At 41.1% G+C, this 17,395-nt stretch overlaps 1 protein-coding gene across 1 annotated transcript in view; it reads right to left on the reverse strand.

Annotated features, from left to right (window-relative positions):
* ANK1 (ankyrin 1) overlaps positions 1 to 17,395 on the reverse strand; it is a 348,995-nt gene that overhangs the window by 102,025 nt on the left and 229,575 nt on the right. The window lies entirely within an intron of this gene.

Here is a 17,395-nt window from a genome sequence, read left to right on the forward strand (position 1 = left end):
CTTCTCTAGAGAATCCAGCCTAACATACTGGGGTTCATGTGGCCCATTAGTCCTTTGGACTAATTATTTCCTTGGATCTTTGATTTTCTTCATTCTTCTTTGCTTCACATGGGAGAGACCAATAGAACACCTTAGATGGCCGCTCACAAGATTTCACGATCCCAGTTGCCACTCACCAAACAATATTTTTTTTGTAGACTACGTTAACCCAATTCACTTTGATGTCTCCGAAGATATGGCCCTGAACCCCCAGGCCCAGTAACTCATTCCTTCAGGGTGTTTGGTTATGGCTAAGAAGTTTTCATAACTTTTCCCCTTGTATACAGAACACTATAAATCTTGATTCTTTTCCTCAAGTCTCCTGCATTACATTTCACCCAGCAGAAATGAGATTTTTTAAAAATGAATAAAAGCCATCCAATCTTCCCTTCTTTTCTGTTTGCTTCCTCTTCCAACTCAGAGATGTGGACATCTGAGGAAGCAGGGCAGTAAACCAGAAGGGGCACCATGCAGAGGCACTGGTAGCAGTATATCTGGTATTTTGGAAAGGGGAGGGGATTACTAGAGTGTTTCAGGGGTTGTTACAAGCAAATAAATTGACTGAGGAAATAAGTAAATATGTTAAGGATAATAGGAATCAGTGGGAGTCAGGTTTCTCACGGTCTGAAAGGACTTAAAAAGGGCTAAAAAGAACCCTAAGGTGTTGGACTGGAATTTAAAGTTTTGCCATGAACACACGGATTTTTAAAACACAGATAGACAAATACATAGTTACAGATGTAGATATGTATACATATGCACCCCTCTCACACACAACAACCAGTAGCAATGGGCATACCAAATGATTAGATTTTAATGGCTTAGTGCCATCTTCCACTATAAGGAACCAGGCCTTCTTGGAGAAATGGCTGATCTAAGATGGGGCAGGGAAAGTACAAGATGAATATGTAATACCTTACTGTGCAAGAAAGGGAAATAAGGGAATGAAGAGAGACTGATGAGGACATGTCAAAAAACAAAGTTATCAGCTTAAAGGGGTCCCCATTGGCTTAATTTAGATTTGAACATCAAAATAAACCATGAGAGTGTCAGATTACAACCCACTGAATAAAGTAAGAATGCATGAGTCCAAATTGGTATAAATGAATAACAGAAAAAAAAAAAAAAAAAACCATCTGTGAGGAGAAAGAAAAGGCTTCCCTCCATAGAAAGCCAACTAATAAATGTAGAAGAAATAATGGAAATGGAGAATCACCGTTTGGAACCATCATAGTGGTAATTGATAGACAAGCATTAGCAATGGATCCCAAGGTGGTAGGTGGAGGTTTGATGAGGAACATGATGTAGGCCTTACATGGGAATATTCACTTTTTAACACATATACATACACACATATACATACACACATACACATACACACAAACACACACACAGGCAATATTGACCAACTACCCTGTTGCCATCAAGTTGATTCCAACTCATAGCATCATTACAGGACAAAGTACAACTGGCCCACATGTCTCCAAGGCTATAATCTTTACAGGGGCAGATTGTCACAACTTTCTCCCACAGAGCAACTGGTGAGTTTGAACTGCTAATCTTCTGTTTAGCAGTGGAGTTCTTAACCACTGTGCTACCAGGGCTCATATCAATCAGCTACAAAGGAAAAATTTATGGTTTCATAGTAGAAAAATTTGGCAGACACCAACTTGACCAGGTGATCAAGCTTAACATCATCAGGAATAGGAAGAGAACATGATTTCTATGTTTTTTCTACTAAAAATACCTGGCCTTAGTCTGGGCATGAGGGAACATCAGACAGATCCAGTTGAGATTTAAATTATAGAACATCAAAAGCATGAGAAACAGGGAAAGACTGAAAAATTATTTCAGATTAAAGAAAACTGATGAGACTTGATGACTAAACTCCAACTGTGTTCCTGGATAGACACCCGGGCCAGAAAAGAGACAGAGAGAGAAAAGGAGAAATTGTTGGGACAGTTGGCAAAATTTCAATGGGGAATGTGGATTAGATAGGAGTTACTGGGTAGTGTAAAAGGTTAACATGCTCAGCTGCTAACCAAATGGTTGGCTGTTTGAGTCCTCCCAGAGGTGCTTTGGACCTTGGAAGAAAGGCATGATGACCCACTTCAGAAAAATCAGTCACTGAAAACTGTAAAGAGCACAGTTCTTTCTATTCTGGTGTCACCATGAGTCAGCATCAACTCAACAGCAACTGGTTTTACTGGTAGATTGGGTGGTTTTATTGTATCAATGCTGACTCCCTGGTTGGGAGGTCTGTAGGGTAGTTATGTGGGAAAACGTCCTTGTTTTGGGGTGGTACACTCAACATTTGGAATGTTGAGGGGTGATGGGGAAATTATATGTTATATATTTTGAATTATAGATAGGCACCACTACTCATCTGTCAGTCTGATGCCTTTGAATGGTGGTGTTGGCAAAGAATACTGAAAATACCATGGATTGCCAGAAGAAGTAACAAATCTGTCCTGAAAGAAGTATAGCCAAAATGGTCCTTAGAAGTGAGAATGTCCAGACCTCGTCTCACCTACTTTGGTTATATTGTCTGAAGGGACCCTTCCCTGGAGAAGTAGATCATGCCTGGTAAAATGGAGGGTCAATGGAAATGGGAAAACCTTCAATTAGATGGATTGACATAGTGGCTACAAAGATGGGCTCAAGCATAGCAAGGATTGTGAGGATGGCACAGGACTGAGCAGTGTTTTGTTCTATTGTACACAAGGTTGTTATGAGTCAGAGCCAACTTGATGACCCCTAACAAGAACAACAACATAGACAGGGAAAGAACACAGATGCATTAAGAGGTTAATTGAGAATGTGGGCAAGGGAAATGTAGGAATTTGTACTGTTCTTGCAGTTTTTCTGTAAGTTGGAAAATTTTAAATGTTAAAAGAGAAAATGGGAGGAAGGGAGGAACAGTGGTAGAAGCAGAGACAAGGCTGTTGGAAGAAGATGAGGCAAAGTTGTGAAGTAATGCTGGGCTCTGGTGATGGCAGTATAGGAGGGATGGCCCATTTCTGTATGTCTAAGAGTTCAGAGTCAGTGCGATGGATCCGACCACATGCATCCCTCCTTTCACTACAGTAGTTTTCCTATTATACCAGGACAGAAACTCCAGAGTGCCATCAAACTACAACAAAGGACATCCCACAAGCCCAGCATGGGGACCAGCTGGTGGGGGGAAGCCTCTTCCAGAAGGCAGACATTTATGTTCTGCCAGGCCATCCAACCTATAGCCTCTTTCTAACCCAGGTATTTTATGGCTCCACAGTGACTGCTTGGTAAGAAAGGTCTGATAACAATATATGGTCTTGGAATCTAATGAATCAGAAGCTAGACAAAGCTGAAATAACTGCCATAACCCTGGCGGAAAATCACACCATATCTCCTTTGCAAACCAGTCCTTTGTGCCAGGGAAGGGAAAGAGAAGAGAAGAAAGCACAAACTCAGAAAGAAGTGGCACAGATGTAAAGGAACAAGACCAACTGTAAGCACTTTCTCTTCTTTGTTTTATTACAATCTAAATTTAGCTCTCCTACCTAGGTAGTTCTTAAGATTCATTGTTTACTAGATCTTCATGAGGAGGAAAATGCTCTAATCCTTTTCATTATCTTGGGAAAAAAAAAAAAAAAAGAAAGAAAGAAAAGAAAAAACCATTACTATTTTCAGAGCTCTACAAGGAGATGAATCAACCTCAGATCACCTCTCTCTACTCTCTGGTTGTACAAAACTAGCAGCAGCCCCCATGTTTGGAGAAATCCTTGTGGCTCAGCAGCAAATCAACAGCAGAGGTTGAAGGGCCCTATGGGAGCCTGGAGGAGGAAGTGTGAGAGCAAGTTAATGAGAGCGTGGGACTCTGAAATGAAGCTCAACAGCTAAGAATATCTCCTATGAACTAGAAAGAGTTTCTATGTCCGAGATCTTGGTATTCCCTTTAAAAAAGAAAACAGACCCAGAGCTTCAGAAAAAGGGCAGTGGGATTTAAAGGAAGTAACAATGGATAAGGTATTGAGAGGCCCCTAAACTGGTCTCCTTGCAAATCACTTCATCTCCTGGGCTTCAATCTATGTATCTTCAAAATGATAGAACAACTTTGATTTCTTGGCTTCCTCCTAATTCCACAATTCCAAGGGGGGGGGGATAATGTTAATAGTTCTCAGATGTGTTGTGTGTCTCTAAACCCATTTGCCAACAAGTTGATTCCAACTCATAGCGACCTCATGTGCATCAGAGTGGAACTGTGTTCTGTAGAGTATAGTCAGTGGATGATTTTTCAGAAATAGATCATCAGTCCTTTCTTCTGAGGCATCTCTGTGTAGACTCAAACCTCCAACTTTTCAGTCCGCCCCTGAACTTGTTAACCATTTGCACCATTAATGTACTCTAAAATTAATTTATTCATTTAAGACTCAAGTTTTCCTCACATCCGTATCCCAAGTCCCAGCACAGAGCCTGGTACTTAGTGGGTGCTTCACGGCAATCTAACACACACACATGTACACACACACACATGAGGATATCTTTTTTTCTAAGTCTTGAGAGACTCAAGAAAATCACATCTGGTCTTCATATTGTAAATTCACAGCAACTGAGCAATAAAGTGGGGTGGGCAGGGTGTATTCTGCTAGCAGCTGCTTCCCTTGCAATATGTTTCAGATCATTCCTGAAGAGACTATTTACCCTTTTCCAGATCCCTAGGATCCTAGAGATATACCTGTTATTGCTACAAATGAATATCTTCTTTATGTAACTGAACTGGTCAAATAACTCTTCCTTCACTTCAAAGAAATGAAAATGAAACAGTACAGTGGACGATCATGCAGAGGAATAACTGCTCTGCTGTTCAGTTTCAAATACATCTGTGGAATGCAATGGCAAGAGACTTGGCTGGGAGTTGGGAGGCCTGGGCTCTAGGTCAGGGAGACTCCTGTCAAATAGCCACTGTAGCCACCTCACAAAGGTGATGTGAGCATTAACATCAGTCATGCCTGGGGAAGCACTTTGGAAAGCAGAAATACCATAGAAGTGCTGTTGTTAGTTGTCATCAAGTTGACTTCAACTCATGGTAACTTTATGTACAAAAGAATGAAATACTGCCTGGTTCTGCATCATCTTCACAACCATCAGCATGTTCAAGTCCATTGTTGTGGTTACTGTGTCAATCTATCTCACCATGAGTTTCCCGTGCCTTCTCTGGTTCTCTACTTCATCATGACCCCCTTTAGTGACTGGGCTTTCCTGACAACATTTCCAAAACAAATAAGTCAGATAATGTTCTATTGTGATCCACTAGACTTTCACTGGCTAATCTTTGCAAGTAGATCACCAGGCCTTTCTTCCTAATTGTTTTTAGTCTGAAAGCTCTGCTGAAACCTGTTCACAATGGGTGACCCTGGTGATATTTGAAATATGGGTGACTTAGCTTCCAGTGAAACAGCAACACCCAAGTCACCACAGTATGACAAAATGACAGATGGGTGGTAGTGTAGAACCATAATCTATGATTTTTAAATACTCAGGGTCTCTCTGACTCATGATATGTAATCAACTAACTTTAAAAAAAACCTGTAAATTGGTCATTGTAATTAGCAAAATGAAGATGCAAAAGAAATGTACCTACTTAAAATAATTCAGGGGATGAAAGTTTTCATCCCATCTTTTTCACTAATAGTTTTTCTAGTGGGAATTAGAACTTCAGAAGAGTCCACACATGGCACCTGGTATAGGCTATCTAGTTGCTTGTCTTGTTTAGTTGTATTTCATAGACCTTACTTCCTCAGGTGGGACCAGCAATCATATTCTTCTCTCTTCTCCATCATGACTTCAGAGCTGCACCAAGGAAACAAGTTTTAAGAAAGACAGAAAATTATCAAGAATTTGTGCGCCATTCAGAAAGACTCAGATCTTCTTGCTTGAGAAGGGACCTAGACAAATTATTCTGACCCTAAAACTGGATTAAGAATCTGAAAATCCATATGTGAGCTTCTATATGGAAAGTGAATTTGCTCTGTAAACTTTCACCCAAATCAAAATAAAAATTTTTTTTTAAAAAAAGAATCTGAAAATTCAACTCTGCTTTCCTACAGATTAGGTGTGAAGAAAATCATGATTTTTCCAATAATGTCTTATTAGAAAGGTTTTCTGTGTCAGTCTGTGAGGGTGGGGGTAGAATTAGGGAAGCACAAGTATATAATTAAACACAATTTCTATTCCTGTCAATAGTTCCTAAGAAAAGACGACACAGAAAAGTAAAAGACTACATTCGTACTGATCTACACAAGTACCTCTTTAGACCATCCCCCTCAACCTTTTAATTTCATTTACTCTAGTCTCATTGAACTACTTACTGCCATGTGCCCTTTCACTACTCTGCCTTTACATAGTTTGTTCCCTGTCACTGTAACTCCTTTTTCCCAATTCTCCACCTAGCAGACTTCTATTCTTCCTTCAAGATCTTTCTCTGAGAAGATTTCGCTGACACACTGGCATTTAAGCCACTGCCTATATAAGAATATAGAAGTCTATATAAGAAGCTACATGAGAGCAGAGACTGGGCCTATTCACCTTGGAGTAGTCAGCACTTAGCAGTGTTCAGCATATTAGAAGAGCTCAATAAAAATTTGTTGAATGAATGAATAAATGAGTGAAAACATCCTTTGTACTCTTGCTGGATGGCATTTATCACATTTAATTTGCAACTTTCCATTTAAAAACCTGATTCCTCTTCCTGTCTCTGAGTTATTTGAAAGCAGGGAATAAATTTTATTAATCTTTGTGAGCCCTTGTCTCTAAAATGGTGTTGGGTCATCATTGCAAGTGTTCAGTAAAAGTTTGTGCAATAAACAAATCAGCAAAGAAATTTCATGTGGGCTTCTTAAGTCCATTTCACCAAAGTCAGAACCAAAATAACAACAACAAGAAGAAAAAAACATCATAAGATACTCAGAATTAACCCCTCAAGGGCTCAGTTTTCTCAGCTATAATATGAGAAAGTTAAATTCCATGATCTCTGGGCCTTTCTAGTTCTAACATTCTATAACCTGGAAAAGGAGTAATTACCACCATCACTGTTGTTGTTATGTGCCATTGAGTTGGATCCGACTCATAGTGACCCCTCCTTGGGTTTCTGAGGCGTTATCACTACAGAAGTTGATTGCCCAACCTTCCTTCCAAGGAGTGGCTGGTGGGTTTGAACCACCAGCCTTCTGGTTGGCAGTCAGGTGCCTTAGGCACTATGCTACCAGAGCTCCCACCATCACTGTTGTTGTTATGTGCCCTTGAGTCAGACCCGGCTCCACTAGATACCTGTAAATTCTGAAAAAACAAAACTTGGCATTTTGCTGCTGTACAATAACTTATTCTCCAGCAGAAATTATTATTATAGGTGCTCCACTTTGTTGAAATACCCAAAATTCTTTTCTTGTCAAGATAAATGAGTACACAACAGTGATGGGGCTTCCTAATGTACATGTGGAAATTCAGGAAGCATTAATGGAATGAGCATGATTTCACAAGCTTTAACTGGATGTGATTTAGAATTGGAAATGTTTTGTGTCTGCGGTGTAGTAAATTACTTAGTGTGGCTTTTCTACCCATAAGTCTTTGTAAATTCCAAGGTGTGATTTTCTATGAGCAACTGAGGAGCTCCTGATTGCTGAAGTTGTCCATCTGGAGTATTTCTGTTGGTAGTGGCACAAAACAATGTTCTGGGAGGTGCCTGCTCTCTCTCACATGCTTAGAGTTCTGATGCTATGATTGGCTAGTTTGACCACCCTGCCGGGCTCAAAAGAAGGCCTCCTAGAGGCAGAACTCTCTCTGACTGCTGGCTGAGGAAGGATGCGCTCCTGCGAGAGATGTGCTGCTACAAGAGACACGTGCCTGCTGGAAGAGACATGCGCCGCTGGGAAAGAGACTCAAGAGACATGCATTGCTGAGTGAGACACCAAGGGACCAGCACTGCTGGGAAAGAGACTGTGAGAGACTTGGCTGAGAGACGGTGGGCTGAGAGAGAGACTGAGCATTTTTTTTTCTGAACTTGAATTGTAGCTTGGTGCTTCCCTAATAAACCCCGTAATCTGTGAGTTCTGTGTGGCCACTGCTGCGAATTATTGAACCCAGGAGAGAGGTGGTGGGTGCTTTGGGAGGAACAGTTGGTGAAAGGGCTGGAGGGAGGCAGCATGTCTGGCCTTGTAGGAATAGGCCTTGGGTTACTCCTGATAATCCTGTCTTCCTCTTGTAAGGTTAGAGGAGGTTGGAACATGTGGCCTCCTTGTCATTTTTGCAATGTCTTTGTGATCATTCATTTGATTGAGTTTCTGGATACTGTAGCAAATACTGCCATATACTTGACTAGTGGTGCTAATGTCAGAATTTGAACTGGCATTACTGCAGGGAGCATGATTATCCTAAGAATGCACTATTTTACAGTGCTTTTACAAAGCATTCATGCTTAGATCTAGTTCTTACTTGGGATAAGTATAAAAAATACTAGCTTTCATCAAGCTGATTCTGACTTGTGGAGATCCCATCTCGTGGCAACCCCGTGTGTGTCAGAATAGAACTGTGCTCCAAAGGGTTTTCTTTTTTTAATTTATTTTGTTGTTGTGGATGTTGAGAGTATACACAACAAAACATATACAAATGCAAAAATTTCTACATGTACAATTCAGTGATATTGATCCACAGGATTTTCAATGGCTGATTTTTCAGAAGTAAATCATCAGGCCTTTCTTCCAAGGCAACTCTGGGTGAACTTAAACTCTCAACCTTTCAATTAGTAGCTGAGTGTGCTAATTATTTGCACCACCCAGGGACTCTTAAGTGTAAAATATGTAATACTTAATCATTAGTGGTTAACGGATTTTCTTCTTGTCAGTCTACAACCATTTATAAGCACCTACTATGTGCACATGGGAGCTGTGGTGGTTGAGTGGTTAAGGCATGTGGCTGCTAACCAAAAAAAAGGTCGATTGTTCAAACCCACCAGCTGATCCATGGAAGAAAGATGAGGCAGTCTGCTTCCATAAAGATTTACAGCCTTGGAAACCCAATGGGGATTGCCACGAGTCAGAATCAACTCAATGTTGTTTTTGTTTGTTTGTTTGTTTTACTATGGTTTTTGGTTTTTATGTGCACATAGGAGCCCCTGGGTAAGGTTAAGTGCTTGACTACTAGCCAAAAGATTGATTTGAACCTACTTTGAGGCCTCTCAGAACACAGGCCTGGCAATCTGCTTCCAAAAGGTCACAGCCTTGTCGTGTAGTTCTACTCTAAACTCATAGGTTTCCATGAGTTGTAAGTGATTCAATGGCAACTGACAACAAAAACAACACTATGTGCCAGGCAGGATCCTGGTACTGAGCATTGAATAAAACAAAGTCTGCTCCAGTCAAGGTGCTTACATTATAGTGGAGAAGAGAGAAATAGATAAACACTTCAATATATAATAAGTCAGGGAGTGATAAGTACTATGGAGAATGTAAGACAGGATAATGGGGGAGAGTATGACTGGGAGGGTTTGGAAATCCTCTTTTCTCCCTTTTAGCCTTATGCCAGAGCTGTAGGCGATAGTGGTTCCCTTTTTAGAGTAAAATTTTCTCCTGGGGTATTAGACTCAAGTGCTTTCTTTCCTATGAGGAAGGCCCAGTGAACCACCATTTCTTAGTTATATAAGAATAGAAGAGAAAACTAAAATAATGAGGTTCTTTACCCCTGGACTTAGAGCTTTGGCTCCCAATGGAGCATCCATGTTGACATAACAAACCCAGGAATTTAGGAGAACAGAGGCTCTGACCCTTTGTTTGCTTTTTATGTGGCTAAATGGTAAATGTTGAAATTCAATTAGTTTATCCCAGAAATTTTTTTTTCTCTATATCAAAATATCCTGATTTAAAAAAGAAACAAAAATTCTGATTTGATATAAATAATCTACCAAAAATTCTAGGAATTGAACACATGAAGCTAATATTGGTATGTGCATAATTGTTGTTGTTAGGTGCTATCAAGTTAGCTCCGACTCACAATGACCCTGTGTACAACAGAACAAAAAATACTGCCCGGTTCTGCTCCAGCCTCACAACACTTGCTATACCTGAACCCACTGTTGCTGCCATTGTGTCAATCCATTTCATTAAGGGTCTTCCTGCCTTTCACTAACCCTCTACTTTACCAAGCATGATGTCCTTCTTCAGGAATGGTCCCTTCTGACAACATGACCAAAGTAGGTCATACTTCTCACTTCCAAGAAGCATTCTAGCTGCACTTCTTCCAGGACAGATTTGTTAGTTCTTTGGCAGTCCACAGTAATTTCAGTATTATTCACCAACACCATAACTCAAAAGCATCAACTCTTCTTCAGGCTTCTTTATTCATTGTACAGCTCTCACATGCATATGAGGCAATTGAAAACACCATGACTTGGGTTAGGTGCACCCTAGTCTTCAAAGAGATATCTTTACTCTTCAGCACTTTAAAGAGGTCCTTGTAGCAGATTTGCCTAATGCAATATGTCATCTGATTTCTTGACTGCTGCTTCCACTGGTGTTGACTGTGGAACCAAGCGATATGAAATCCCTGACAACTTCAATCTTTTCTCCATTTATCATGATGCTGCTAATTGGCCCAGTTGTCAGGATTTTCTTTTTCTTTATGTTGAGGTGTAATCCATACTGCAGACTGTAGTCTTCAATCTTCATCAGTTGGTGCTTCAAGTCATCCTCACTTTCAGCAAGCAAGGTTGTGTTGTCTGCATACCACAGGTTGTTAAGTAGTCTTCCTCCAATCCTGATGCCATGTTCTTCTTCACGTAGCCCAGTTTCTCAGATTATTTGCTCAGTATATATAGATTGAATAAGTATGGTGAAGGATACAACCTGACACACTCTTTTCCTGATTTTAAACCATGCAGTATCCCCTTGTTCTGTTCGAATGACAACCTCTTGATCCATATACAGTTTCCTCATGAGCACAATTAAGTGTTCTGGAATTCCCATTCTTCTCAATGTTATCCATAATTTGTTATGATCCACACAATTGAATGCTTTTGCAAATTCAATAAAACACAAGTAAACATCTTTCTGGTATTTGCTTTCAGCCAAGATCCATCTGACATCAGCAGCAATGACATCCCTGTTCCACATCCTCTTCCGAATCCAGCTTGCATTTCTGGAAGTTCCCTGTCAACATACTGCTGCAACTGTTTTTGAATTATCTTCATTAAGATTTACTTGTGCGTGATATTCATGATATTGTTCAATAATGTCCACATTCTGTGGGATCACCTTTCTTTGGAATGGGTACAAATATGGATCTCTTCCAGTCAGTTGGCCAGGTAGCTAGCTGTCTTCCAAATTTCTTGGCATAGCCAAGTAAGTACCTCCAATGCGGCATCCATTTGCTGAAACATCTCAATGGGTATTCCATCAATTCCTGGAGCCTTGTGCTTCACCAATTCCTTCAGTGCAGCTTTGAAGTCTTCCTTCAATACCATCGGTTCTTGATCATATGCCACCTCCTGAAATGGATGAACAATTCTTTTTTGTACAGTGACTCTGTCTATGCCTTCCATCTTCTTTTGATGTTTCCTGCATCATTCAATATTTTGCCCACAGAAGCTTTCAATATTTCAACTTGAGCTTTGAATTTCTTCTTCAGTTCTTTCAGCTTGAGAAATGGTGAGTGTGTTTTTCCCTTTTGGTTTTCTAACTCCAGGTCTTTGCACATTTCTTTATAATAATTGACTTTGTCTTCTTGAGCTGCTCTTTCAAATCTTTTGTTCAGCTCTTTTATCTTGTCAATTCTTCCATTTCCTTTGGCTACTCTCCATTCAAGAGCTAGTTTCAGAGTCTCTTATGACATCCATTTTGGTCTTTTCTTCCTTTCCTATCTTTTCAATGACCTTTTGTTTTCTTTATGGATGATGTTCTTGATGTCATCCCACAATTCCTCTGGTTTTGGGTCATTGGTTTTCAATGCACCAAATCTATTCTTTAGATGGTCTCTAAATTCAGGAGGGATATAATCAAGGTCATATTTTGGCTCTCATGGACTTGTTTTAATTGTCACCAGCTTCAGCTTGAACTTGCTTATAAGCAATTGATGGTCTGTTCCACAGACAGTTCCTGGCCCTGTTTTGGCTGAAGATACAGAGCTTCTCCATCACCTCTTTCCACAGACATAGTTGATTTGATTCCTGTGTACTCCATCTGTTGAACTCCACATGTATAGCCACTGTTTATGTTGTTGAAAAAAGGTATTTGCGATGAATAAGTCATTGGTCTTGCAAAATTCTATCATGCAATCTCCAGCATCATTTCTATCACCAAGGCCATATTTTCCCAACTCTGGTGATTCTTCTTTATTTCCAACTTTTGCATTCCAATCACCAGTGATAATCAACACATGTTAATTGCATGTCTGCTCAATTTCAGCCTGCAGAAGTTGGTAAAAACTTCAATTTCCTTGTCTTTGGCATTGGTGGTTAGTGCATAAATTTGAGTAATAGTAGTATTAATTGGTCTACCTTGTAGGCATATGGATATTATCCTATCACTGACAGCATTGTACTTCAGGATTGATCTTGAAACATTCTTTGTGATGATGAATGCCATGCCATCCTCTTCAATTCATCATTCCCAGCATAATTAGGTAGCCAGTTATTCAAATGAATATTATTTACAATGTGACAGACCCTATGCTGGATGCTGTGAGGAAAATAAAAATAATCAGTCATGGCCTTTACCTTCAGATGGCATATAGTCTACTAGGAGAGAGAAGGCATGCGCAGCATTACCACGACATATGGTAGGGCATGATTGAAGTCACAAGTTACAGGTAAATTGTAAAGGGAAAGAGTACCTCAAACTATGGGGATCGGGGATACCCTCAAAATTGCTTTTGAGCTGAGACTTGCATCCATCCCAATGTGGATGCTGCAGTGACAAAGATGGCACAGTCCTAGGTGAGTAAGGGGCCCATGGCACCTGCATGTGTGCTGAGCCCACCATGGTCAGGGCAACAACACTTCATGCCTAGGGAGACAAGTCCTCTGGCTTCACCACCTCCACTGTTTATCCTTTATTCAAAGCCACCACTGGGTTTTACCCAGCATACTGCATCAGTCTCCTAACCAGTCTCCTTGCTTCTGTTCCTATGACCCAAGTCTACTCTCCCTTTAGCTACCAGAGTTATCTTTTAAAGACCTAATCAGACTGAGTATTTAATACTTTCCATTGACTTCTCATCACCCTTAGATTTAATGATTTGGCTCTGGCAATTTCTCTTATCACCTTGCATATCACCTTCCCTTTTATCATTCCACTCCACTTGCTGTTCCCCAAATAAACCCCTGCACCTTTGCACATACTTTTCCCTCTTCCATGGATGCTCTTCCCCAGAAACTGTGTAGTGTCTCTCTTACTTCTTTCAGTTATCTCAAAAGTCATCTTAGAGTCATCTCCCCAAATCCCACTCTAAAACAGTTCCCTTTACCTTGCTTTATTTTCCTGCATGGTATTTATCATTCATTAAAATTGTGTATTTGTTTACTTTGTTGATTATTATCTGTCTTCTATATCAGAATATATGTGCTATGAGAGCAGAGACTTTGCCTATCTTGTGCAGTGTCTAGAACAGTACCTGACACAAAGTAGTTATTCAATAAATACAGATGGAATGACTACTCAAAGACTCTACTGGACATTATATTCAATATGACTCTCATCCCTGTTTTCACCAGCCAACACTAGCATTTGACTTCCTCGAATGCTGAATTACTTCCAAATATCTATCTTTGGGTCAAACCTCTCATTTGAGTTCCAGGCTCATATATCATTCAGATACCTCAAAGACACCACAACATGATCTACACACAGCCCTGTTCTTATTACCTTACCCTTTCAGTGAATGGTGCCACCATGTATCTGAAGCAAAGTCACATATGAGGGTCATTCTTGAAGTCTCCCTTCCCTCCCTCCACCATCCAAGTCATTACCCAGGCCTGTTGATTTTGCTTCATCTCCATATGTTCTCTTACTAACATTTCTTTCCTGGACTATTGGAAGAGTCTCACAACTGGCTTCTCCATATCTACCTCTGGGCCCTCCAGTCTCTTTTCTACACAGTAGCCAGTGTGATCCTTTAAAGCACAACTAGGATCATGTCACTCCTTTGCTTGAATTCTTGCCCTGAGCCCTCTACTCTCAGAATACAGATTGAAGCTTCATTACCACTTATATAAGTTGCGTGGACATTCAATCAGAATGCATTAACACAGCTATATAGACTGTTAAAATGCTGAAATACATCCACTCCTCTTGGTCAACAGCCATTACCTCTACCTCTCAAGTGCCCCCACCCCTGCTGCTCTGGCCACTCTGGCCCTTCCCTCAGGCCTCCTCATCTCAAGTCAGCAATTACAGGGTTAATGCCTGGTGCAACAGGCAAACACACACATATATGTGCATATACATACACAGATGCACATACACACATACTGCTCCAGCCCTGTGGCACACTGTTCTAGTTGCTGAATGCAAGGCCCAGCACCATCCCAACTTCACCTCTCCAGCCTACTCTGCCCGCTCTTGCCCACTGGCCTTCCTGAGTCTCTCCATGCTTTTCCCTGCCTCAGAGATTTTGCACAGGCTGTTCTTTGTCATTGGAATGCTCTTGCCTACCTCCACCTCATTTAACCCTTTACTCTTCCTTTAGCTATGGTTCCTAGGTGGTGTGAGTGGTTTGCACTTGGTAACTAACCTAAAGGTTGGCAGTTAGAACTCACCCAGTAGCACTGTGGGCAAAAGGCCTGGAAAGCCTGTTTCTGTAAAGATGACAGCCAAGAAAACCCGACAGAGCAGTTCTACTCTGTAACACATGGGGTTGCCATGAATCAGAATTGACTGGATGGCAATGGGTTTGGTTTTTTAATTTGATTTTCCTTTAGCTCAGCTATCTCTTCCTCATGGAAGCCTTCTCTGAACACAACTCTAGTCATGTCCATTCTGTTTTTTTTATAAAGTCCTATGCCTTTCTTCATGGTTCTTTCTAATGTAGTCCGTATTTGCATGCCAGTTGATGTAATAATTTGATTAATAGTTCTTACTGCCACAAGACCACAATTCAGAGACAAAGACTATGAATTATTATTATTATTATTACTATTATATCGCTAAAGCCCAGAACTCCACATCCATGTGGAGATGTGCATGATAGCACTGGATGTGTGAGCTGGGAGTTTGAATAATGCTTGATTAAATTCAAGAATCAGGCATTCCTATAAAGACAGTGATATATGCATGTGTGTGTTTTCTCATGTATGAATCTGTTTTTTTCTGTAAGTATAATAATACTTCTAATTACATTGGTAGAATACAATTTGTGTAATAAGGAAACCACTCCTGAATATTCAGGTGTCTCTTATATAAGCCAAGAGTTCCCCTTTCCATGCTACCTAGAGTAATTATTTCCTATTATGGCTAGTAGCACATAGTCCTTCCACAAAACACACTTTTTGAAAGTGTGTTACTTATATAAGGATCAACATTTGCTGTACTACTGCCATCTTCGTCTACAAGTTCAAAAGATTCAAACCAGAAGCAAATTGTCAAGCCATGACCCCAGGACAACAGCCTGTTTTTATCTTCTCTAAACAATGACCATGTGTTTTAAAGAGAAGAATGCTCCATGTACCATTAAGACGCTACTCCTGGGAACATTATAAAGAAGCAGCATTGTTCTGATGGATGCACTAATGTGATTAATGAGGGCATAAGCTCAGCTACTACAGGACTCTTGCACCCTTCACCACCCATACTCTCCCCTCAAACTCAAAAAATCAAACTCACTGCCGTTGAGTTGATTCTGATTCATGGTGACCCCTCAAACCAAACCAAATAAATCATCCTGTAAAACCAGAATGAGACTCTGACCACCCTCACAAGCTCTTTTCCTGGGCAGCCTGTCCACAGCTCACTGTCACTGTGGAGGTCAGATCTATAAAACGTGGATCAACAACAGGGCCAAGGATCTGAGAAGCTGGGGGTGGTGGTGGTGTTGGAGGTGCTGAAAACACTAGAAACAAGGGGGTTTGCACTATGGCAAATGCTTTCTTTCATAACCCCTGTGAAATTCATCTCCTTGCTTGCAGTATTTTCCTCTTTGAAAGAAAGAGGTTAGCCTTCGCCAGGACGTCAGTCTCCAGTCTGCATAGGAGTCTCCCCTCAGTCTCTACCAGGATTAATAAGTACATGTCACGGGCCCTGGGCCGATTGGAAATAGTGTCAATAAAGTGCAAATAATCTCTTGGTGCCTTCTGCTCTCTGAGCCCAAAATGAACCAAGAAGGTGCTCTGAGGAAAGAAGGCAGAGGGACAAGCCAGATACACTCAAGCCTCTGTCCTCACCAAAAGGAGACCAAAAAGGAAAAAGCGATTTCCCGGGTGTCATCAAAACCTTCCAATTTCACACAGAAAATGAGCACTGGCTCAAGTCTTATGAACATTCGGGTGTCCCATTTCTGCTAAATGGATTCCTTTGAGAGCTAGAATCTTAACCCTTGGAAGGCCTCAGAAGGTTAGACACTCCCCAGCAGGAGCTGTACTGCAGAGAAGCAGTCACCTGTATTTCTCTAGCCACAGCACTGAACAAAGAAAGCATCAGGACTCATCTTCCTGCTTCCAGGGATGTATTCCCACAGGCTGCCAGAAGAGCGGAGAGGAAGAGAAATTCCCTCATCTGTAGAGTGGGGGAAGGTCTGGGACAACATACAACAGCTTGCACACCTACATCTGAAGGGCTGTTGTTGTTGTTGTTGTTATGTGCCGTCGAGTCGGCCCCGACTCATAGCGACCCCTCCTTGGGTTTCCGAGGCAGTATCACTACGGAAGTAGGATTGCCCAACCTTCCTTCCGAGGAGTGGCTGGTGGGTTTGAACCGCCAGCTGTCTGGTTAGCAGGCAAGTGTCTTAGCCACTATGCTACCAGAGCTCCCATCTGAAGGGCAGGGGTCTTAAAATTATCACCAACCCCTTCTATTGGGCCACTATGATCATAGAACTCTTACTCTGCCTGCACACTTTGCTCCTTCTGCCTCTCCCTAGGAAAGAAATGGATTCAGACTCTCAAACTGGCTATCCCAAGGCTAACCCTGAGCTCCATGTGTTTGCTTAGAATCACAACAAATGTGCCCAAATCCATGTATATAAGTGTTGGTGTATCTGGGTGGAAGGGTCAGAGAAGGGGAGGAAAGGCTGCTTCTCCCATCTAGTTGTCACCCTTGAATCAAGTCCACACAGGTTCATTTCTCCTTTGAAATCCACTTCCATGGGCTTTTGTTTCATATAACACCCCTTATTCTGT

The sequence above is a fragment of the Orycteropus afer genome, unplaced genomic scaffold, assembly GCF_000298275.1.
Source record: "Orycteropus afer afer isolate SDZICR_OR568_19922 unplaced genomic scaffold, OryAfe1.0 scaffold00024, whole genome shotgun sequence".
NCBI classification, from domain to species: Eukaryota; Metazoa; Chordata; class Mammalia; order Tubulidentata; family Orycteropodidae; genus Orycteropus; species Orycteropus afer.